This window comes from Bos taurus, chromosome 5 (genome assembly GCF_002263795.3).
Source record: "Bos taurus isolate L1 Dominette 01449 registration number 42190680 breed Hereford chromosome 5, ARS-UCD2.0, whole genome shotgun sequence".
Lineage (NCBI taxonomy): Eukaryota > Metazoa > Chordata > Mammalia > Artiodactyla > Bovidae > Bos > Bos taurus.
The window spans coordinates 68,486,558-68,512,023 of record NC_037332.1 but is presented as its reverse complement, the minus strand read 5'-3'; the positions used below and the strand labels follow the sequence as shown (position 1 = coordinate 68,512,023).

General features: G+C 42.0%; 1 protein-coding gene across 13 annotated transcripts in view; it reads left to right on the top strand.

Moving 5' to 3' along the window:
* The window catches only part of SLC41A2 (solute carrier family 41 member 2), a 168,917-nt gene that overhangs the window by 16,052 nt on the left and 127,399 nt on the right, over positions 1–25,466 (top strand). For 5 of the 13 annotated variants that reach the window (XM_024991804.2, XM_005206620.5, XM_059886474.1 and 2 more), the window contains exon 1: positions 7,882–8,116. The exons of 1 other annotated variant lie outside the window; for it this stretch is intronic. The gene's annotated coding sequence lies outside the window, so the exon portion shown is untranslated. Of the gene's footprint in view, positions 1–7,614; positions 7,637–7,683; positions 7,772–7,881; positions 8,117–14,604; positions 14,703–25,466 lie in introns of those variants that run through there. 7 more of the 13 variants (XM_059886471.1, XM_059886475.1, XM_059886473.1 and 4 more) reach the window with 6 other exon arrangements.

Below are 25,466 nucleotides of genomic sequence, written 5' to 3'. Positions count from 1 at the left end.
GCTAGGTGTGCTAATTGTGGCTCCTTGGTAAAGAATTTGCCTGCTAATGCAGCAGATGCAGGTTCAATCCCTGGATTGGGAAGATCCCCTGGAGGAGGAAATGGTAACCCACTCCAGTATTCCTGCCTGAAAAATCCCATGGACAGAGGAGCCTGGCAATTTACAGTCAATGGGGTCACAAAGAGTTGGATACAACTGAGTGAGTGAGCATGAACACACAGTAGCTAATTGCTACTGATGTGCCCTAGCTCTTAGGCTTTTCCATTGTAGAGGGCAAGGAAACACACACATACATATCCTTATCTACAATATATCTATATTTATTTCTATATTTATCTATATATATATTTTTTTCAAAAGCTTTTTATGCATTCAACAAGATAACTATATGGTTTTTGTTCTTTAGTTTGTTTATGTGATGTATGACATTGATTGACTTGTGGATATTGAACCATCTTGCATTCCTGCAATAAAGTCCATCTTGATGAATGATCATTTCACTGTTGATTTTTCTTTGATAATATGTTGTTGAAGAAATTTTCTTCTATGTTCACCAGGGATATTAGCCTGTAATTTTCTCTTTCTTTTTTTTTTTTTGTGGTCTCTGTTGGTTTTGTGTCAGGGTGGTGATACATGGAATGAGTTTAGAAACATTCCTTTCTCTTTGGAATAGTTTGAGAAGCATAGGTGTTAACTCTTCTTTAAATGTTTGGTAGACTTTACCTATGATTTTTACCTATAGATAATATTTATCTATATTTAAAAACTTCAAGAATGAGAAGCTTGCCACAGTGTGCTGGAACCAGTATGAACCAGCTCACGAAAGCTGATTACTAGCTATTTGTAATTTTTTGAGCTGATCGTTGCCTGAAAATCAGTCATGGGACCATTTATATCATTGCGATTGGCAAATGCTGCAAATCAAATTTTCTTATTCCCCTTCCCCCCTCCTCCCACAGAGAACCAGTTTAGCAGAGAACCACTGGAAATCTGAATTTCATTATTCTCAATATATTTATTCATCATACATTACATGGTAAAAGGGAATTAAGGTTGCTAATCAACTAACTTTAAAATAGAGAGATTATTCTGGATTGTCTGGTAGGCCCAATGTATTCAAAAGAGCCTTTAAAAGTGGAAGAGGGAGACAGAAAAAAAGAATCAGAGTTGTGATGATGAGAGGGTCAGAAATGCTGTGTACACTGCTGTCTTTGAAGACAGAGAAGGGGGGCCACAAGCCAAGGAATGTGGTCCACCTCTAGAAGCTGGAAAAGGCTGGAAAAATAGCCACCAGCATCCCAGTGTTAGAGAAAGCCTGTCTCCCAACAACATCCAAAATGTCAGGGTCAAGGAGCAAGAACAATGCTATACATAATTACATTTTAAAATCTATTCATAATTCTGCTAGGAGTGGAACTAGAACAGAAAATCAAAATGCCAGTAGCAGCATCACTAAATGCAAAGGAAGTTCAATTAAAATGTATTTATTCATTCATTTCAGGGTAAAAATTATTGAGTATCTGTTTAAGGCTAAAAATGGTGTGCTAATCTGAGATACAAGGCCCCGCTGACAGCCTAGTAGAAAGATGGACAGATAGGGGACTTCCCTGGCGGTCTTGTGGTTAAAACTCTGCCTTCCAGTGCAGGAGGCACTGGTTCGATCCCTGGTTGGAGGATTAAGATCTCACATGCTGTGAGGTGCAGTCAAAAAAGTTTTAAAAAAATCACCTAGGTGCTAGTAAAAAGATTCCAAGGCCTTTCTCCAGGAAAGTTTGGATTCAGGAGGTCTGTAATTAAAACAAGCACCTGTGGGTGATTCAAAAAACGAAAAAAGGAAAGATGGACAGATAATTACACATTACAACGTGGTATTTTTAAGCACTATGATCATGCCCTTCACTGGCTGTCATGGAAACCAAGAGGGAAGACTGAGTTCACCTGGTGGGTACAGACCTGGGAAGGCTTCTGGGAGAATGGAGTGTCCTAGTTAATGAGAACAGCAAGCCCTGAAGCTGGGAGGCAGGAACCGGTGAGCACAGTTGAGGAACAGCAGGGCCCTGATAAGTGATCAAAGACAGCTGACCTCTGCTTTCTCAGCGATACAGTCTAAGACAGCAGGAAAGGGAACCCTTGAACCATTACCGTGACTTGGTGGAGGAAAATTCTCTATAGGGATCAATCAACAAGTTGCTCTAAAAGAGGCAGAAGCACCACTCTGAAATTCTTTAGTTCCTTAAAATCCCCATCCCCCCTCCTTTTTGCACAAGTAGTTCCCTCTGCCTGGAAGACTCTCTCCTTCCTATCCTATCTTACCTCTTAAAATGCCTTTTAGTTTAGCCACTGATCCTTTACACTTCAGCCCACCATCACTTCTTGTAAGGCTTCTCTGACTTCTGCCTGTCTTCCCTCCCCGGAAACTTTGGGAGATGCTGTCGCTCTGTACAACTGCAGCCCCTCAGACTCCCTCTCCCACAGCTCCAGATATTGCTATAGTTGTCTATTGAGTGGTCTGTCTTCCCTTACAGACAGTGCAGTGGTAAACTCAGGAGTCGTCTTTGCATTTTACAGCTGTGGCATCTGAGGCACACTCAGGGCTCAGTTCCTCATCCACAGAATGGTAATAACAATAGTATTTACTGTACAGAGTTGTCATGAAGACTGGATGAGTTCACCTAGATGGGCATTTAGAACCGTGAGCCCTCACCAGGTGACCTCACACCAGTCTCCTGAATTTCTTCTTGCAGTCTTTCCCCTTTCAGCAAATGGTAGTTCCATTCTTCCATCAATTGACACCAAAACGTTGGAGGCCTCCTGAACACTTCTCTTTTTCTCCTGCATGCGTGCATGCTAAGTCGCTTCAGTCGTGTCCCGACTCTTTGCAACACCATGGACCCGCCAGGCTCCTCTCTCCATGGGGATTCTCCAGGTAAGAATACTAGAGTAGGTTGCCATGCCCTTCTCTAGGGGATCCTCCCAACCCAGGGATCAAACCCACTCTCTCATGTCTCCTGCATTGGCAGGAGAGTTCTTTACCACTAGTGCCACCTGGGAAGCCCCCTTTTCTAGAATATTCCTCATTTAATCTATTAGCAAATCCTATCTCTCAGCTCCACTGTCAGACATATTCAGAGTCCAGGCCCTTCTCACCACTTTCTCTGCAACCACCCTGGCCTGTCCCCTCAGCGTTCTCACCTGAGTTATTGTGAAAGCCTCCTTGCTGGTCCTCCTGCTTTTGCCCTCCTTCCCCTCACTCAGTTCTCCATGGTGACACCATTGTTCCCTAAACCATTTCTCTGCTCAGATACTTTTGGTGGCTCCTGTGTCACCCAGAGTGAAAGCCAAAGACTTTACTGTGACCTATGATCCCATGACCTGCCTCTAACCCACTGTCCTGACCACATCTGTGACCACTGTCCCCTTGATCAGGTCACTCCAGTCACACAGGACATGGCTCTTTTTTTTTTAATTAAAACTTTAGTTCCAGGAGTTGGTGATAGACAGGGAAGCCTGGCATGCTAGAGTCCATAGGATCACAAAGAGTCGGACATGACTGAGCGACTAAACTGAACTGATTAAAACATTTTTTTAAAATTGGGGATATAGTTGCTTTATAATGATGTGTTAGTTTTTGCCGTACAACAAAGTTAATCAACTATATATACAAATATGCCTTCCCTTTTGGACCTTTGAGAGAGTCATTTCCTAGGCAGGTTGATAAGGAGTCTAGGGGTCCCCAAGGAGAGAGGGGTCTGGAATTCTCAAGGAGGAAGAAAGGACAAACTTTTTTTATTTCTTCACATTCCTTAGGATTATATAACAATAATGTATCTTGCCTAAGGACAATCTCTGGATTAAACCTTCTGTTATCTTAAAATGTAAATTATGGGAGTAGGTCTGATGAGGTCTTTACAACCTCCAGACATTCTTTGGATTCATTGGAGAGTATATAACTTCATTGTTAACACTAGCAAGTGGGTACTCTTTCTGCCCCCTTCTGATGTCTATGTCAGAAGCTTTCTCTGTCTCCTTTATACTTTAATAAAACTTTATTACACAAAAGCTCTGAGCGATCAAGCCTCGTCTCTGGCCCCAGATTGAATTCTTCTCCTCCAGGGGGCCAAGAATCCCGGTGTCTTCGCGTGATTCAACAACAACCTTTCACCTTCCTCCCACTCCGCACCCACTTCCCACTCCTTTAGGTCACCAAAGAGCACTGAGCTGAGTTCCCTGTGCTATACAGCAGGTTCCCACTAGTTATCCATTTTACACATGATAGTGTAAATATCCCTGGAGAAGGAAATGGCAGCCCACTCCACTATTCTTGCTGGGAGAATCCCATGGACAGAGGAACCTGGCAGGCTACAGCCCATGGGGTCGCACAGAGTCAGACACAACTGGGCAACTAACACTACTAGGTCCACTATAAATACTTGCTGAATGAACAAGTGAATGTTCTAGAAATTCCCAAGAAGGGTGTTGATAACAGGGGATGGGGACGAAGAAACTGGAACATATGCCTCGAAACATGTACTGCATGGGCTGCATGTCTTCTGAGTCATGGTTTTCTCTAATCCTTTTTCTTTATGAGTATTTTATATGGTTTGCAGGACCACTTTAAAAAAATATTTATTTATTCGGCTTTTCCAGGTCTTGGTTGCAGCATGCGGGACCTCTTAGTTGAGCAACGTGGGATCAAGTTCCCTGATCAGAGATTGAAACCTGGGCTCCCTCACTGGGGATGCAGAGACTTAGGTTCTAGACCACCAGGGAAGTCCCTGCAGGACCACTTTCAAACAGTCCACAGGATAGTTCTTGAACCTCAGTGATCATCAAAGCTACCCGCAGAGATTCTTATTTAATTGGGATTTTAAGTAATTTTGAGTGAGGATTTAACCCTTAGTTTCCTCATATGAAAAACGGGATTATAACTATAATCCTTCATAGGGGGTAAGGATTAAAATAACCTCTGTGAAGTGTCTCACAGTCAACTTAGGTTCCGTTTGCTTCTCTCATTTTCTCTACAGTTTAGAGGTTAAATTCTTACAAATCATATTTCATGTTCTTTTTTTTATATACAAATTGTTTATTTTTCATCAAGAAAGCATTTCAAATTACTGTATTTATATTTCATGTTATCTTAAAGTTTAGCTTTGAGTTTATCTCCAGTCCAGATCTCTGAGTTCCAGATTTATTCTCCAAATATATTCTTAGCATCTTCACTTGGATATCTCATAGAGTCAGCAAACCCATCATAGCCAAAGTAACTCAAAATGATCTCCTTTAGACTTCCTCCTTCAGGTTACCCCTCTCTGGGAAAAGTATAAGCTCAAGCCAGAAAATGGGGAGTGATTTTTGGATCCTTTTCTCTCCTTCACCTTTCACACACAGTCAAAAATCAAGCCTTTGCAGTTCTAACCCTCACTTATTTGTTTGATTCACTGCCTCCTAGTTCCCATTGCCTACAACCTGGTCTTCACGCCTCCTCCGTGGCTCCTTTCTTATTTGTGCTCCCTGCTGCAGCCAGAAATGTCTTCCATGAATACAAATTTGATCACGTCCAAATGGACCATTTCCAGCTCTTCAGTGGCTTCCTTTTGTCTTTTGGAATAAATAAAGTCCTCGTCGTAGCACTCAAGGCTCCTGCTGTCCTCTCCTGCAGTATTAGCCATCTCACTCCAGCCACAGTGGTCCCTTCTCAAGGCCTCCACAGGTGGAACCCCTTCCTACCAAAGGGCCTTCAAACCTGCAGTTTCCAAACTCCACTCCCCACCCCATCCCCTTCCTTTTGTTGCCAGGCCTCCTACTCCTTATTCTTCAAGGCTCAGATTAAATGTCACTTCTTCAAAGGGCTCTTTCTTAGCCTCTAGAACAGACAGGTCTCTTTGTTACACACTTTCATAACTCCCAGGCCTCTCTCTAGCAATCATCACAACCGTGATTACTACATATCCTCAATTCTAAGTCACTTGCTTCATATTTAGAGTTGCCAGCTGTCAGGTAGAAAATGAAGTTATAATATGATGCTGTTGCCTGCACACATTGGGACCTAACTTTTCAGAAGGGGGTATCCCTTCACCAGCTTCCACCTTGAGCTATTTTCAGGGTTGAGATTTAAATTTGGATTCCAATTTGAAGCTTAAAATAACTAAATGTATATATATGTGTGTGTGTGTATATATATATATATACACACACACACACTCCATGTTGTGGCATATAGAATGAGAGGCACTGCATGAGGAGAAAGTTGCTACATGCTGGCTAGTAAAATTCAGGGCAATGGAAACCATTAGCTCTCAGGAAAAAAAACGTTGGTAGGATTTTCTAAACCGGCAGAGGGTGGTGTATCCTATGTATGGTTTGTGTAGAAATCTTGAGACTACAGGACCCAGAGGAGGTATGTATCTTTTTGGAACTTTTACTTCTAGCAAGCTTTCAACAACAACAATGACAAAAGCTTTCAAGAGGAGTTAATTACCTCGGGGTGATATGCAATTCAAAACCTTTAGAACAAAAATCATTTGAAAATGCAGTGGAAACACTGTTTTTCCACTTCCTTGCAATTATACTTTCATTCCTAACCAATGTTTAGGGGTGAAGAACACTTGCGTGTTCAGTTCAGTTCAGTCACTCAGTCATATCCAACTCTTTGCGACCCCATGGACTGCAGCACCCCAGGCTTCCCTGTCCTTAAACTTGCATGGGCCATTATAAAAAGCATTACCTCAGATGACCAAAACTGATACAGAAGTACCCTTCATCCTGAAGGTGAAGGTCAAAACTCTCATGGCAGAGACTTCCCTGGTGGTCCAGTGGCTAAGATTGCACACTCCCAATGCAGGAGACCCAGGTTTGGTCCATGGTCCATAAACTAGATCCTACATACTGCAGCTAAGAATTTGCATGCTGCAACTAAAAAAACAAAAAAAAGAGCACGCCTCAAGAAAAAAAAAAAGTGGGTAAATATACTCTCTGATCTCTCTTAGCACCCGAAAATCTGCTACTAAATCATTGGAGTGACTTAAGATTTGGTGGAAGCTTTGACTTGAGGAAGTGTCATGTGCTGGGTAATTTTTAAAAGGGCAGTCTCTCTTTTAGCAGAGCCTGAGGACAGAAACCTTTGTTCTGGTCACTGGAATACCTCCAGGGCTTCACCCATTACCTGCAAAAGATGCTCAAAAGATAGTTGTTAAATAATGTAAATGAATTCTTGGCTTTACGTTGCAAACTCTAGCTTACATTTTTACATAGATTTAAAAACAAGCATGAGCAAGTTTGAAAAGTCTGGCATTCCAGCCACCTCCCCTGGGTCCATGCACTTTGCTTTGAACACCACTCTCCCACTGCTGGGACCTGCCCTAATCTTATCCCATTTGGGGGCCAATCCCCTTCTTTCCTGCCTAGGATCAAACTTGGACCATTCTGCGCAGTTTAAATCCAAGTCTCCGCGAGAGAAGAAAACACGAAGCCAGCCAACCAGGAGGCTCCCAGCTTGAGAACAGAAGTCATGAGTCATAAATTTGAGCGTTAGGACCAAGGAGCAGCCAGAGATGTGGATGTGGGGCGGTGGGAGCAGTAGGGCTACGGGGATGGAGTGGGCTGGCGAACAAGGAAGGCCACAGCCCTTCTCTACTGAGTAGGCTCCCATGAAGATTCCCCTTTTGCTCTGCTCGATCGGGTTCCCGGAGCGCGTCGGTCAGGGTGCAGCCAAGGGTCTAGGACTGGGTGGCGCTGGCGCTGCAGGTCGCCACCCCCGCGGCCACATCACCAGGTTCTCGCTTCCCCTCGGGCTCAGACGCCGCTGCGCGTGCGCGGGGCGGCCGCGCGGGGGCGGGGTGGGCGGCCGGGAGCCAGCGGGCCGCGAGCGCCGGCTCCGGGGCTGTCAGCTCCGGGCCGGGACGGCGCGAGGAGGCGCGCGAGAGGAGCCGCGGGCGCTGGGCAGCTGCCTCAGCCGCCGCCCGGGGGACTAGGTGAATTCCCCTTCCGTGCCCTGGTGCCGGTTCCTTGGTCGCGTCTGAGGAGGCGAGGTCCCTCTCCTTGCACCGCGCTCCCGGGCAGGTGATATGGAGGGAAAGTCTCGGCTTTGGCCGCGGCGCCGGGTTCGGGCGCATCCCAGGTACTGGAGGGAGGTGCGGCGGCGACGGGCTTGAGACTCGCGGCCAGGACGCGGGGAGGCCGGGGCAGGGGGAGCGGCGGGGCCGGCCCGAAGCTCCGTATCCCCTCCGGGCCCGCAGACAGCGCCCGAGCCCGGCCCGCCGCGGCTGCCCCACCTTGGGCGGGAGGGCTGGCCGGCCCTGGGCGCCCGCCGCGGAGCCGGGCAGCCGCGGTGGGTAGTCCCCGGCCCTGACACTGGACCAGACGGCGGGTGGGGGCTGAGTGATGGGTGAAGGCGAGCAGGATGGGGACGCTGCGAGGCGGACTGGGGCACACCCCAGATCCACGGCTTCAGGGCTCACAGTTGCTCCGTGTCACCGTGTTCTTTCATTTCTCTCTTTATATATGTGAAATATAGCTCAATTAAAAAAAAAAAAACCCAAACGTTGATTTTTAGAGATTACGTATACGTATGTAATACACTTGTAGGTACTTTACATGTGTATGTAATTTCTTTCCGTAAATGAACAATTAAAAAAAATTGAGATATACCTCACACACCATAAAATCCATCCTTTTCAAGCACGGTCTTTAGTATTTTCACCAGGTTTTGCAACTATCACCACTGTACAGAATATTTTCATCACCCCAGAATGAAACCCTGTACCATTATCAGTCACTCCTCATTCCCTCTTATCCCACCTCCTGGCAACCACTAATCTTTCTGTCTCTAAGGATTTGACTGTTGTGGAAATTTCATATAAATGGAATCGTACTTTATGTGGCTTTTAGTGTCTGGCTTCCTTCACATAGCATAATGTTTTCAAGGTTTATCCACGTGTGGAATTCATCGGTGCTTAACTCTTGTTTATGGCTGGATAATAGTCCGGTGTATGAGTGTACCACATTATCACAGTTTACTGGTTTTCAGTTAATGGACATTAAGGATGTTTCTAGTTTTTGGTCATTGTAAATAACGCTGCTGTGAACATTTGTGCACAAGTTTCTAGGTGGACATATGACTTCCATTGTTTTGGGTCTATATATTTAACTTTTAAGAAACCGTCAAACTTTTCCAGAGTAGCCACACCATTTTACACTCTCATCAAACAGTGTATGAGGGTTCCAATTCCTCCACGTTCTCACTCCTTGTTATTGACTATTTACTAGTTTTTATTATAGACATTCTAGTGGGAATAAAGTAGTGTTAATTTGCGTTTTTTATAGCTAAATATGTCGTGTGTCTTTTCATTTGCTTATTGGCCACTTACATATCTGCTTTGGAGAAATGTCTGTTCATATCTTTTGCCCGTATCTCAATTCGGTTATTTGTCTTTTTATTGTTGAATTATATGTTAAAAATTCTAGGTTTAGGGGGCTAGCACTGCCTGAAAAACCAAACAACTCCATACTAAGCAACACAATGCTTGTACTTGGGGGAGGTGAATAAATGCTGTTTCAGTCTTTCTGAATAACCTGTCATTTCTTGGGAATCTTACTGACCCTTTACCCTTTCTGGAATTTTGAGAAAAGTCACAAAAAGTGTGTTCATGACCAAAGGCAAGGGAGACCACACCCAGTTAGCATTTTCATACATTCTATGCTCGGTTTGAAAAGTTCCTGTTATCCACTTTAATTTCAAGTAATTTATTTTGGTGGCTAGCTAAGCAAACTCATAACAAACAAACTCATAACAAACTAATTCCTCAATTAAAATTTCACATATCTCTCAGGCAAAGTGAAAGATCTTATTATCCTCAGTTTGTGTAATCTTTATTATAGCTCTATTCTTATTTGGGTGGCAAATAAGTATTTTTCATGGCGCTGAAGTTAAGAAACCACTTGGAGCTGAATGAACGCTACTTGGCCTATTTTTGTGTTTTTTTTTCTGAGTGCACACAAATTCAATCTCAGGCTTAGGTCTTTCTTACAAAAACGCCTGAAAAAGACATGATTTTGCCTCCCAGGAATTCAAGTCATTTTTCTTTTACTCTAATATGACTGTTCTAAAGTATACTATCAAATTTCAGAAATGTTATGGAAAATAAAATTAAAGATTTTCAAGTGGAATTAATGTATCAACAACCTATTCAAAGTGTGTGAAGAGCCATCCATCCTGTTCTTCAACTACTGAACTTTAAACAATGGGAATGTTATTTAACCCCGTTATGCCTCATTGACCTCATTAGTAGAATGAGGCAATAATTGCAATATATAACCTGAGTGAATGTTTTTGTTTTACCTAATGGAATGATTATCAAATATACTTAAAGTATAACCTATCCAATCTAATGTTGATTGTCATTGACTTGCCCAATCAATGAATAAGTATCCTGTAGCTATAGATGCTTTCTCAAGTTGGCTTTCTCTGTCCTCTTGGGTTTTTAGTGTCACTTAAGGACTGAAATGAAGAAGGAAATGGCAACCCACTCCAGTGTTCTTGCCTGGAGAATCCCAGGGACGGGGGAGCCTAGTGGGCTGCTGTCTATGGGGTCACACAGAATCGGACATGACTGAAGTGACTTAGCAGCAGCAGCAGCAAGGACTGAAAGTTGGGGAAAATGTGGGAACAGCCTTGGGGACATGATCTTTGGGAAAGCTGGTCAGAGCAGACCTGACTCCTTTAGGGCAAATTTAGGCACCCCTCATCTTTTCTCTGAAATTACTGTGGTTAGATGTCTATAGCTTAAAAATGTATGTGTGTATAAAATAAAACATATATGTATCTCTGGTGGTGGTGGTTTAGTCACTAAGTCATGTTCAACTCTTGTGACACGATGGACTGTAGCCTGCCAGGCTCCTGCGTCCATGGGATTTCCCAGGCAAGAATACTGGAGTGGGTTGCCCTTCCCTTCTCCAGGAAATCTTCCTGACCCAGGGATTGAGTCATTGGAGGCAGATTCTTTATTGCTAAGCCCCCAGGGAAGCCCAGATGTATTTCTAGGAGGGTTTAAAAGCTAGGACTGTCAGTTATTTTATCTTAATGTGAATGGATTTAGTCAGATTGCTTTCCTGCTGATCAGCTGCACTGAGAAAGTGGGAGTTTTGGTGTGAGGAGGGAGAGGAGAGGTTAGTGGTATGGGCTCAAAGGAACATTTTGGAGGTTTCAGAAAAATTTGCTTGTTTCTAGAAGTGTGGGTGTTGAAAATGAAGATCTTTGGGCAGCATAAGGGGATTTGGAAGAAGAGAAAAGAGAAGCAAGAATGAAAATTTGGAACGGAAGGTTGTAGTATTCAAAGATAGATTCAACTTGTTTAGTCATTTTTGCCCAAGAAAAATTCGAAAGGAGAAGTGGAAGAAACCTTAGCTTTCATGCCATTCCCTTCCCTTTCGTCCCACGTTGCTCCTGTGTGTTGCTGTTCTCCTGGGACCCAGGAATCAGACTAGGATGACTGTTGTTACTATTCCTGATTACATCTCTTCTGTCTCCCGATTTTGCAGATTGAGGTCAGATTCATGAAGCCAGGTGAGAATTATAGTACTATAAAAATACAGTTTAATTTTCATTTCTGGTAAAGCTGGTTTGGAGAGTTTAGCTTAGACTCATATTTACTGTGTTCCTTCTTGCTTTATCTGCCCGGATTATTGTCTAGCACCTAAAAAACTGCAGGTCTCTCCTGCAGGTACAGAAAGCCCTGTCTCAGAAAGATTTCCTCATAGGATTTGGAAGGGAAAGGAAAACTTTCTCTTCTTGAAGACAGATAGATTCAAGAACCAGTGAGAGCTCAGGGGTGGGGCCTGTCTGGAATATTGACCTTTATTCATTTTTTTCTCATTTATTATTTTTTTTATTGGAGTATAATTGCTTTACAATGTTGTATTAGTTTCTGCCGTACAACAAAGTGAATCAGCTATACGAATACATATATCACCTCCCTCTTGAATCTTCCTCCCCGATCCCCATCCCAACCCTCTAGGTTATCACAGATCTGAGCTCCATGTGCTATACCGCAGCTTCCCACTAGCTGTCTAATCTCATCTCAGCCATTAGCTAAGTCACTTTGCTCTAAGGAGTGAAGTGAAGTTGCTCAGTCATGTCTGACTCTTGGTGACCTCATGGACTGTAGCCTACCACGCCCCTCTGTCCATGGGATTTTCAAGGCAAGAGTACTGGAGTGGGTTGCCATTTCCTTCTCCAGAGGATCTTCCTGACCCAGGGATCGAACTTGGGTCTACTGCATTGTAGGCGTACTCTTTACCGTTTGAGCCACCAGGGAAGTCCATTTTGCTCTAGAAGGAACTAACTGATAAAATAGGGAGAAAGCAAAGTGTCCCTTTAATCCTGTTTTCTCCTACTTAGAGGAGTGAAAGTTCTGTTGTCCTGGCAGAGAGGGAAATAAGCAGCTGTCCTCTTATCAGTTAAGTGTATGGGGGGGTAATAGTATTTTGCAGGCTAGCTTAGGAGCCTAATCACCATTTATACAGTTGGAACTGAGCATATATTTTCCTTGGAACTAGCTAAACTTTTTAACAGTTTTTAAGTGGGTGCTCATTTCATCATGTGGTTAAATATTAACATATAGATTATTCAAGTCCATTTCCTCACTTGTTTTACTCCTCAAACATTGATTGAGGGCCTAATCTGTAGCAGGCACTGGGTGTGGCTCTCAGGATTCGGCAATGAACAAGAATGGGTCCTGATGCTCATGGGATTTACATCTTAGAAAGACAAAGTGAAAGTGACGTTGCTCAGTCTTGTCCGACTCTTTGCAACCCCATGGACTGTAACCTACCGGAGTTCTCCGTCCATGGGATTTTCCAGGCAAAAGTACTGGAGTGGGTTGCCACTTAGAAAGACAGGCCATGTACAATTACAGTAAAGCTTAATGAACATTAGAAAGCATGGAGTATTAGGAACACAGAAGACAGATAACTAATCCAAGAGGGTCAGGGAAGTGATGTTTATGAGCTCAGGTCACAAAGTAGAATAGGAAGTAGCCAGAGAAAAGGAAACAGGATGAGCAAGAATGTTACAGACAGAAAGAATGCATGGAAAGGCCTAGAAGAGAGAGAGAGAGTGTGCATGTGTGCTAAGTTGCTTCAGTTGTGTCTGACTCTTTGCGACCCCATGGACTATAAAACCCCAGCAGGCTACTCTGTCCATGGGATTCTCCAGGCAAGAATACTGGAGTGGGTTGCCATGCCCTCCTCCAGGGGATCTTCAGGGCCCAGGGATCAAACCCGTGTCTCCTGCATTTCCTGCATTGGCAGGTGGGTTCTTTACCACTAGTACTACCTGGGAAGCTCGAGAGAGAGTGTGGTATATGCTAAAGTACTGTTTTTCAAACTGCAGTACTTAAGCACTGACCAAGAGATTATAAAATCAGTTTAGTGGTTGTGACCTGCATGTTTTTAAAAAGAAATAAAATAAAAAATAAATGTGTCATATATTGATACTTTAGTAAATGACAGTGTATAAAAGTTTGAAAATCCCTACAACAGAGGAAACAGAAGTGCAGTGTGACCACAACCCAAGATCTTGGGTAGGTGGGGATGATGATGCAAGATTTAGTTACCCTTTTCAAGACTTTCTTTTAAAGATTATGGATTTCTATTATAAGAAATGAGAAGTCACCCAAAAGTTTTAGCACCTGCATAGATTAATATTTTCTAAGGATCCCTTTGAATACCTAGGTTTCCTTTATTCAAACATAAATGCCACCTTCCTTGGCCTTGACAGGTATTCCAAAATCTGGTTCCAGTCTCTTTCTTCTAAAGCATATTTCTGTTTTTGATATTGGAACTTCTCATTTCATAAAGATTTGTGGTTTACAAACATATCTTTGCACCAAGAGAGAGAGGCCCATGAGAGCAGATCTTCTTCTGTCTTGTTCACACAGAAGCATAGCGCCCTGTGCCCGGCAGGGACTAAGCAAATCTTTGCTGATAGAGTCTGAATACACTTAAAATTAGAACTGTCACATAGTAGTAGAAATGACCTGGATTTTTCTAGCCATCCTTGCTTTTAGAACTTTTACATATTACTACGAATGACCTTGATGTCTAGCAATCCTTGCTTTTGGAAAAAAGAAAAGGGGGTATTTAGAAATTCTTTTTGCCCAGTTAGAAACCTTAGTGATGGAACCCCATTCACTTATTTAAAAGATAATTTAGTAAAAAGTACTCTTATGCTATATTACAACAGTAATTGAGATAAGAAAAAGAACAACACACTTCCTGACTTTGGGGTTTCACCTTCCAAGGAGTATAGAGCATTAACCGATTGTTCACAGGCAGAGGCAATCTAGCAACCCTTTATATTTTGTTTGAACAGAGACAGGCATTCTCTGAGCCCTCACCAAAAGGTAGTTTTATAAAGATGGCTGGAAACGAGAGTAAATTCGGTCAAGATGTATCAATCATAGGAGCTTAATGGAGAGGCAACACAAAATAGATTTTGATCTTAGAAGTAAAAATAGAACATCCTTATACTCCATAGAACTTCCAAATAAGAATTTAATGATGTTAGTTTGTTGCCAGAGAATGATTGTACTGTCACAGGACTGTGACTTCACAGAGTTAGATTGTGAAACCCAACTGTGAAGAGAGATTCTTTCAGTGTATGGTTTTGATAAGTGGCAAGAGAAGTTATGAAAAATTCATGAAAGGTAGAGCGCTTTCAAGTTCTGTTTCAGATTTCTCTTTAATACGTTTTTCGAGTTGTGGAAACTTTGCTGATTAGTTTGATAGATTAGATTTTATGTATCTTAATCATGAATGCTGGAATCAAAATCTTGCTACTGTAGAATGGCATTTAAAAATACTCACTGAATTTTATATTTTTTTTATGTTCTAGAGAGTCTTATTTTAAGCCATGTATTATAGAACTTAGATGGAAACCATTAACTTGTATAAATTTGTCCTAAGCAAATCATTCTAAATATGGGAAAGTCTTATGCACAGAGATGTTCATTTTCATTGCGATGTAATTTAGTTTAAAAAGTATCCTGCAATTATAAGTAAGTAATTCATTAAAATGTAGCAATCCACTTGAAGAAATTGAACCATTAAAAAATGCTTTTTTCAGAGCGATGGTGTCTTATTTATTTTTAAAGTCTAGAAAGTAAAAAGTGCTCAATATAAACAACAGTTCAAATAATATAAAAAATGTGAGATTTAAAAAGTGAAAATATTACTTCAAGTCCCTCCTTACTATGTTCCCCAGCCTAGGCCAACCCAGAGGTCAGTGCTCTGAGCCCTTTGGCATCTGTGCTTCCAGACATTTTTCTAACTCAGGGTTTTTCAGATTGTGGTCCAAGGAGGGTCTTTGGAGTCTTCTCAAGTCAGATAAGGTGGGGACTGAGTGGGGCTACAGAGTACCTGTTTTCTATCAATATAGTGGGGTTTCACATCAGGTTTAATTTAAACACAGAATTCTCCTGCATTAAAATAAATGTTTAAAAACAAATCAGCCTAATTCAGAAAACGAAATCCTAACCCCCGGAAAGGAATTCCACGTCTTCGTTTTACCGTTTTTGCTGCTTGATGATGTGGATCTTCTGCTCTGACCTGCCTGTTCATTTCCCCAGGATGTCTGCCTGGTTACCAGCCACCTTGTAAGAATGCACTTTCCCCTCTTTTTTCCCATCTCTCTAACTCTTACTTGTTATTTAAGGTTCAACTCATCATCGTTTCTTTTGCTCCTTTTAACATTTTTAGTGGACGCCACCTACGTAATACTGAATGGGGCTTTCTGGTGGCTCAGTGGTAAAGAATCTGCCTGCCAATGCAGGCAACACAGGCTGATTGGGGAAGATACCTTGGAGGAGGAAATGGCCACCCACTCCAGTATTCTTGCCTGAAAAATCCCATGGACAGTAGAGCCTGGCGGGCTACAGTCCATGATGTTGCAGAAGAGTCAGACACGACTTAGCGACTAAACAACAAGTGGGGAATATATAGAATTTTGTATCAAGAGTTCACAGACTAGTAAAAGGCAACTGAACTTCATATAAGTAAGTGCAATTACTGTAAACCAAGCGCATTTGAGGGGCAGATATTAAAGATATAAATATCCTCTTTTACACTATCTTATATAGCACTTTTAAGTGTCTGACCCTTTGCGACCCTATGGACTGTAGCTAATCAGGTTCCTCTGTCCATGGATTTCTCCAGGCAAGAATACTGGAGTGTGGCACTTAAAAAATGGTCAATTTATGGTATGATTACATTTCTGGGTCTTCAGTAACTGCTTGTTTATTGAGTAAGACAAGATAATTTACTTGTGAATTAGGGAGTGAGACATGGGAAGAAGCTGTTTCCATTCCTGAGCCATCAATTGTGTTCAAAGAGAGCTTGAATCCAGTTAATCTATCCAGTGCTGGGCATGAGTGGACTTGGGAGGAAGCGCTAGCAGGCCTTGGTTCTGTATTCCTCATCTCTGACCACTCCCACTGCTGTACGGGGGATGCCTGTCATTTCTTCTTTATCGTTAGCTGGTTCGAAAGTTGTGAATTTGAGTCCTGTGCCTTTATTTGTTTTAAAAATATTTATGTATTTGTTTATTTTTGGCTGTGCTGGGGCTTCATTGCTGTGCAGGCTTTCTCTAGTTGCAGAGAGCCGAGGATACTCCCTTGTTGCAGAGCAGAGGCTCTCGGTGCACAGGGTTCAGTAGTTGCCTCATGCGGGCTCCAGAGCACAGGCTCAGTAGTTGCCGCCCATGGGCTTAATTGCTTCTCAGAATGTGGAATCTTCCCGAATCAGGGATTGAACCCATGTCTCCTGCATTGGCAGGTAGGGTCTTTAGCACTGAGCCGGCAGGGAAGCCTGCTGCTGCTGCTAAGTCGCTTCAGTCGTGTCCGACTCTGTGCGACCCCATAGACGGCAGCCCACCAGGCTCCACGGTCCCTGGGATTTTCCAGACTCTTTATTTTACTTTATAACTTGGGCATATTACTTAACCTCTCTGAGACTCAGTTTCCTGAGCTGTGGTGTATGAACATGTCTATCTCCTAGGTTTTCAGAAAAGATTACACAAGTACATACCAACGAAGTCTCTTCTTTTTGCTTTCAGTGGTTTTGTTGTCTTAGCAGAAGGTCCCCAGCCTTTTTGGCACCAGGGACCAGTTTTGTGGAAGACAGTTTTTCCACAGATCGGGGATGGGGTGGGGGTGGTTTGGGGATGATTCAAGTGCATTACATTTATTGTGTACTTTATTTCTATTATTAACTATATCAGCTACACTCAGATTATCAGGTATTAGATCCCAGAGGTTGGGGACCCCTGTTCTAAAGAATGAGTGAGTGTTCTCCTTTCTTTTGGGTTTAAGTTTTGAAATATTTTGTAGGACGTATGGATTAGACTCTAGTTCTTTTTTTTTTTTTCTGGCCATGCCATACGTCTTTCAGGATCTTAGGTCCCAGACCAGGGATTGAACCTGCGCCCCTTGCACTGAAAGCATGAAGTTCTAACCACTGAACTGCCAGGGAAGTCCCTGACTAGTTCTTTGAAGAAGTGTCTTTTTGGTTTTTTTTTTTAGTTCAAGAGTGGCTTTTTGATAAGCTATTCATATTCCTGGTAAGGTATAAATAAATAGTATAGGAAGGTAATAAGGCCAACATTTAGTGGAGAAAAATCTTTTTCATTGTTAGCCAGTGTATTCTCCTGGGATTTTAAGCAGACTGTCATATCTATGATCAAGAAAGCAAAATTAACAGGTAGTACCAGAGTCCAATGGAGAAGGTGATGGCATCCCACTCCAGTACTCTTGCCTAGAAAATCCCATGGATGGAGGAGCCTGGTAGGCTGCAGTCCATGGGGTCGCGAAGAGTCAGACACGACTGAGCAACTTCACTTTGCCGTTTCACTTTCATGCATTGGAGAAGGAAATGGCAACCCACTCCAGTGTTCTTGCCTGGAGAATCCCAGGGATGGCGGAGCCTGGCAGGCTGCCGTCTATGGGGTCACACAGAGATGGACACGACTGAAGCGACTTAGCAGCAGCAGCAGCAGCAACCAGAGTCCAAAGCCTGGCCTCCTTGCTTCACTTTATGTGCTGCTTTCCTCTATCTTTTACGTAACAAACAAAGAATTTTTATGGTGACATTCTAGTACTCTTGGAAAAAGAAAAGTCGGAAAATTCTTGTCTGTTATTTCTGGATTGTGGGTTTCAGAATAACCCCAGGCAAACTCATGACGGATTCTTTGGAGTATTTCTTGCTCTGGTTGAGCAGGCTTAGTCCTCTAATCTAGAATGAACCTTACAGTGATGGTTTAAGGTTGTTTGTTTTATTTGTAAATTATAAAAATGTTACTTAGATATCTTTTTAGAAGTAAAAACATACATTAGATGTGATATTTAAATTTAACAACAGGATTAGAGCTACTTCCTATTCCAGGTTTCATTTTCTTTTTTTCTTTTAGGAGATTGTGGTTTCCTGAAGACCTGTGTTGTTCAGTATCTATAATATGTACCATCTGGTCTCTGTATATACTAGTCATTATATAATATTTTATAGCATGCTGGCAGTTTAATAAAAAGTAGGATGAGGACAGTGTACAAAATGTAAATATTAAACTTCAGTTGACTTTTTAGAGAAAGTTGAAACAAAACAGTTGATCTGAAAATTATAAGGCAGGGGTTTAATGTAGCAATGTATAACTGGTATATTCCTAATTATGGGGAGAAAGAGGTAGAAAGTTAGGTTATGAACCCTTTATAAAAAGTGTAGAGTAATAATGATACTCTGAGTAATGATGATGATAACTAGCTAATATTTATTGAAGACTCAATACACTTTTCTATGCATATTACATGTAGTAAAGTACTTAATCTTCACAGTAACGTGTGGAGGAGATATTTTTACCTTGAAGAAGCTGAGGAATAGAGGCATAAGTCCCATAGCTAGTGAAAGTCAGAATTTAACCAAAACCAGGGTTTCCCTGGTGGGTCAGTTGTAAAAAATCCTCCTGCAATGCAGGACATGCGGGTTCAGTGCCAGCCTGGGTTGAGAAGATGCCCTGGAGGAAGAAATGGCAACCCACTTCAGTATTCTTGCCTGGGAAATCCCATGGACAGAGAAGCCTAGTGGGCTACAGTCCAGGGGGTCGAAAAAGAGACACCACTTACTGACTAAACAACAACAACAAAGTTTGACTTCGGAGGCCAACCTCTTAACTACTGTCAGTATCCTTAGTGTGTTGACACTTCTTCACATTTAATTTTTTGCAAGCAAATCATCTCTCTTAACTGAAGTGTGAAGATTTGCTGAATAAGTCACTTGAAATTTCCCCATAAAACCACCCAATGCAAATCATGTTATCAGTTTATTCATCTAATGAAAGCATGCCAAATATCTCAGGAAGCTTTGTATAGTTTCAAACATGGCATAAAGCATTTGCCAGTGATTCCACGTGAATAATACAACTTTGAACAAGCAGTTAATATTGTCCCTTTCAAAATGTGTTAGACTGAAATCTGTGTATTCAAGTCTGAGATTTTGATTATGCATAGATTTTATCATCTGAGTTTAAACTCATATTGTTCCTTGGAAAAAAGCTTATTCTTTCCTCAGTCTCTGGGGGCAGTGCTTAATAGACAGTCTTGCTTCCCTGGTGACTCAGATGGTGAAGAATGTGCCTGCAGTGCCGGAGACCTGGGTTTGATTCCTGGGTCAGGAAGATCCCCTGGAGAAGAACATGGCAACCCACTCTGGTATTCTTGCCTGGAGAATCCCCATGGACAGAGGAGCCTGGCGGGCTGCAGTACACGGGGTCGCAAAGAGTTGGACACGACTGAGCGACTAAGCACACACACAAGCATATGGTTGAGCATTAGTGAGGGGCACCAAAAACACAAAAACATTTAAATCATGTTTTGTCATTTTTTATATGTGTATATATATCTCAATTATTTTCCATTATAGGTTATTACAAGATATTGAATATAGTTTCCTGTGCTAAATAGTAGGTCCTTGTGGCTTATCTGTTTTATGTATAGTGGTTTGTATCTGTTAACCTCATACTTCTAATTTATCACTTCCCCTCCCTCCCTTCCCCTTTGGTAACCATGTGCTTGTTTTCTATGATTGTGAGTCTGCTTCTGCTTTGTTTATAGATTCACTTGTATTATTTTTTAAGATTCCACATATAGGCATACATATGTTTGTTTTTCTCTGACTGACTTCACTCAGTATAATCTCTAGGTCCATCCGTGTTCCTGCAAATGGCATCCTTTCTTTTTATTACATTCATCATTGAATAATATCCATTAATCTGTCCATGAACATTTAGGTTGCTTCCATGTCTTGGCTATTGTAAATAGTACTGCTATGAACACTGAGGTGAGTTAGAATTTTCATATTTTCTGGATATTATGCCCAGGAGTGAGACTGCTAGATCATATGGTAACTCTATTTTTAGTTCTTTTTAAGGAACCTCCATAGTATTTTCCATAGTGACTGCACCAATTTACATTCCCACAAAACAATAACAACAACAACAACAAAACACTGTAGGAGGCTTCGCTTTTCTGCACACCCTCTTCAACATTTATTATTTTTAGACTCTTTGATGGTGGCCATTCTGACCAGTTTGAAATGATACTTCATTGTGGTTTTGATCTGCATCTCTCTAATATGTTGTTGCCTGTTGGCCATCTGTTACTATTTTGTAGTCTTTAAAGAAACAACGAGATGGTCTTTCTAGGAAAAGTCACAGCTTGTTATGACTCTTAATTTGTTTGGAGTTATTATCATTTTGAATTATTGAGGGAAAGTCCATTTTGAATTATATGTGATGGATCATGGGAGAGACACACCATGGACTTGGTGGCACCCTGGCCCTGCCTTGGAGCTTGGTGGGGTAGATCCAGTATTGTATCCACGATCATCTAACAATATAAAATATAAATGAAATCACTTCTATGAATACAGCAGAATGTTCGTTTTCTGGAAGTTGTTTAGGGTGTGTTAATGAATGAAGACTATTGCCTTTTAGTCGTGTTCCTGTTGGGAAACCGTGGAGGGGGATAAAGTAGGAAAAATAAATTTTAGAGCCCCTGAGAGTTTTAGAAAGAGGAAAATATAGTTCAGTTCAGTTCAGTCGCTCAGTCGTGTCCGACTCTTTGCGATCCCATGGATCGCAGCACGCCAGGCCTCCCTGTCCATCACCAACTTCCGGAGTTCACTCAAACTCATGTCCATGGAGTAGAAGGCAATGGCACCCCACTCCAGTACTCTTGCCTGGAAAATCCCATGGATGGAGGAGACTGGAAGGCTGCAGTCCATGGGGTCACTGAGGGTCAGACATGACTGAGCGACTTCACTTTCCATTTTCACTTTCATGCATTGGAGAAGGAAATGGCAACCCACTCCAGTGTTCTTGCCTGGAGAATCCCAGGGATGGGGGAGACTGCTGGGTTGCCATCTATGGGGTCACACAGAGTCGGAGACAACTGAAGTGACGCAGCAGCAGCAGCAGCATGTCCATCGAGTCGGTGATGCCATCTAGACATCTCATCCTCTGTTGTCCCCTTCTCCTCCTGCCCCCAATCCCTCCCAGCATCAGAGTCTTTTCCAGTGAGTCAACTGTTCACATGAGGTGGCCAAAGTACTGAAGTTTCAGCTTTAGCATCATTCCTTCCAAAGAACACCCAGGGCTGATCTCCTTTAGAATGGACTGGTTGGATCTCCTTGCAGTCCAAGGGACTCTCAAGAGTCTTCTCCAACACCACAGTTCAAAAGCATCAATTCTTCAGCGCTCAGCTTTCTTCACAGTCCAACTCTCGCATCCATACATGACCACTGGAAAAACCATAGCCTTGACTAGACGGACCTTTGTTGGCAAAGTAATGTCTGCTTTTCAATATGCTATCTAGGTTGATCATAACTTTCCTTTCAAGGAGTAAACGTCTTTTAATTTCATGGCTGCAGTCACCATCTGCAGTGATTTTGGAGCCCAGAAAAATAAAGTCTGACACTGTTTCCACTGTTTTCCCATTTATTTCCCATGAAGTGATGGGACCAGATGCCATGATCTTCATTTTCTGAATGTTGAGCTTTAAGCCAACTTTTTCACTCTCCTCTTTCACTTTCATCAAGAGGCTTTTTAATTCCTCTTCACTTTGTGCCATAAGGGTGGTGTCATCTGCATATCTGAGGTTATTGATATTTCTCCTGGCAGTCTTGATTCCAGCTTGAGCTTCTTCCAGCCCAGCGTTTATCATGATGTACTCTGCATATAAGTTAAATAAGCAGGGTGACAGTATACAGCCTTGACGTACTCCTTTTCCTGTTTGGAACCAGTCTGTTGTTCCATGTCCATTTCTAACTTGCCTCCTGACCTGCATATAGGTGAGGAAAATATAAGTAGCTGTTAAAAATAACTTTGTAGAATACTGATAAGAAAGTCTTTTGATATTTTACAAAATGCAAAAGCAGGATGCCAACAGTGTGTATAATATGAATGTATTTTTGATTTAAACATATATGTATATATAGAAAAATACAGCAAATTTATCATATATACTATTATATCATCAGTGATTATCTCTGGATGGTGGGTTTCTAAAATAAACAATTCTTGTTTGTCCTTTGGGCTTCTCCCCTACCCCCCCCCCCTTTTTTTTTTTGGAATTTAACACGTATTCTGTGAAAAACAGAGTAGTGAAAGAGAACTCTGTGCCAGTGGACATCAGAAACACCATTTCAAATAAGCTGAGAAAGAAAGGTAGTCAGGTTATTTTAACTACCTGAGGATAGTTTTAGTTTGAACTCCAAGTTGGACTTAAAGCCTTTGGGCTCCTTTTTTTTTTTTTTTTTTAAAGTGATATTTGAACAAGAAAGTATGCAGCCCTGACCAAAGGGTAGAGACATGGTTTCAGAGAGTAAAGATACTGAAAGAGTTAGATCATTCTTTGAGGTTGATGCCAAAATAGTTGGCTAATGTAACACCATGTACCTGTGGTTCACCGTTTCTGCAAAGAGTCTCTTGCCGTGAGTTTGTGTGCTTGAGTGGACTTCACAGCACCGTGTACCAGGGAGCAATATTGAGCAAAAGTCCGGTTTGGGAACATGGAAGATTGGCTCATCTCCCTGGATGATGCCATGGTGAAGGTGTCCCAGGGAGGGAAGGTGATGCTAGACCCCCACCTGAGGAGGACCCGGCTCGATGTGGGGGCTGTCCTGTTCCATCACCTGGTGGAAGGTAGAGTAATGTACTGTGGCCTGCTCATCTGGATGTAGTGTGCCACTTCACCTCTGTGACGGGGGGAGGAACCAGGGTCCCTGGAGGACCAGAAGTGCTCTGAGTAAATACTGGGAATGGAATCACCGTGAAAATGATGGGGCACTCTTGGTCTTCAAAGAAAGAAAAATGTTAACCTTACCCATGGCATATCATGTTTCCCTTTGCCTTTTCTTAGAAGATTTTTGCTTTGACACATGATTATCTTTTCTGTACTTTACAATTCTGGAAGATTTTATATTCAGCTTTCAGTTTAATTATGCAAAGAATAAAGTATATCTTTTAAGTTGTCTGAAGAAGTGTGTTCAGATTTTTCAAACTGAATTCTTTTAAGAGTATAAGGATGTATTAAGACTAAAATATGGAAGTATACTCTAGAGAGTTCTGAATAATAATTTCTCCTCATTTGAAATGCTGGAGTTCATCTTATCCTATTATGTTACCTAGTATCTATATTGAAGTATTTCAGATTTATAAATGCCAGAGAAAACCAGTAAGGAAATGTGTTATTTATGTTTTATTCTCATGTACACTACCTTTTACACAAAGGTGTTGAGTCACTTTATAAAAACAACTACAAGAAGTACTGTTTTTTAAAAAAAGTGATGAAGCCAGTACAAGAGAAAATAAAACTAAGAATGTAACATTCAGTTCAGTTCAGTTCAGTCGCTCAGTCGTGTCCAACTCTTTGCGACCCCATGAATCGCAGCACACCAGGCCTCCCTGTCCATCACCAACTCCCGGAGTTCACTCAAACTCATGTCCATTGAGTCGGTGATGCCGTCCAGCCATCTCATCCTCTGTCGTCCCCTTCTCCCCCTGCCCCCAATCCCTCCCAGCATCAGGGTCTTTTCCAGTGAGTCGACTCTTCGCATGAGGTGGCCAAAGTATTAAGGTGAATAAATTGATCATAAATTCGAGTTTCAGATGTGGCTATTAAGTTTCCTGTTGCTGAAGTAAAGTAAAAGGGTGGCTCAGTCTTTGTTTTGTTTTGTTTTTTGGCCATGTGGCTTGTGGGATCCCAGTTCTTCAACCAGGAGACCAAGGATTGAACCTGGGTGCCCTGGAGTGGGAGCTGGGAGTCCTAACCACTGGACCACCAGCGAAGTCTAAAGGGTGGCTCAATCTTTATTAAAGAAAAAGAAAAATTCCAGTTTTCAGTAGCAAGGCTTTCTGTAGTATAATTTTTAAGTAAAGTTTTATATGATTTTCTCTAGGGATGATTGATAAGGTGACGCTCTTAGCAATGTGTGCTCAGTTACTCAGTCATGTCCAACTCTGCGACCCCATGAACTGTAGCCTACCAAGCTCCTCTGTCCATGGAATATTCCAAGCAAGAATACTGGAACGAGTTGTCATTTCTTACTGTAGTTGATCTTCCTACCCAGGGACTGAACCTGCATTGCCTGCTTTGGCAGGTGGATTCTTTACCACTGAGCTACCTTCGAAGCCTGTTCTTAGCAATAGTGTGCAGGAAATTAATGAATGTCAATTGCAAGTTAATTGCAAGAGCATCATTAATTGGTAGTTTTTTTTAAAATAAGATACATGTAAGAAATGTTTTAAAGTGGGAGAAATATACTTTTTTTGTTGCTTAAAAGCAGTTTCTGTACTTCAAAACAGATTTCTGTGCTTTAACTTCTTTGTTATTTGACCATTAACTGAATTATTTCAAACAGTAGTCCTGATATTTCTGATTATTGCCTACTACCTGTATTGTTGTTAAGTCTGACTCTTGAGACCCCCCCTGGACTACAGCATGCCAGGCTTCCCTGTCCTTCACTATCTCTCAGAGTTTGCTCAAACTCTTGTCCATTGAGTCAGTGATGCCATCCAACCATCTCATCCTCTGCTGCCTCCTTCTTGTCCTCCCCTCAATCTTTCCCAGGATCAGGGTCTTTTCCATTGAGTTGGCTTCAGATTAGAGCTTCAGCTTCAGCATCAGTTCTTCCAATGAATATTCAGGGTTGATTTCCTTTAGGATTGACTGGTTTGATCTCCTTGCTGTCCAAGGGACTCTCAAGAGTCTTTTCCAGCACCACAATTCGGAAGCATCAATTCTTTGGCGCTCAGCCTTGTTTATGGTCCAGCTCTCAAGTCGATACATGACTAATGGAAAAACCATAGCTTTGACTATATGGATGTTTGTTAGTAAAGTGATGTTTCTGCTTTGTAAAACACTGTCTAG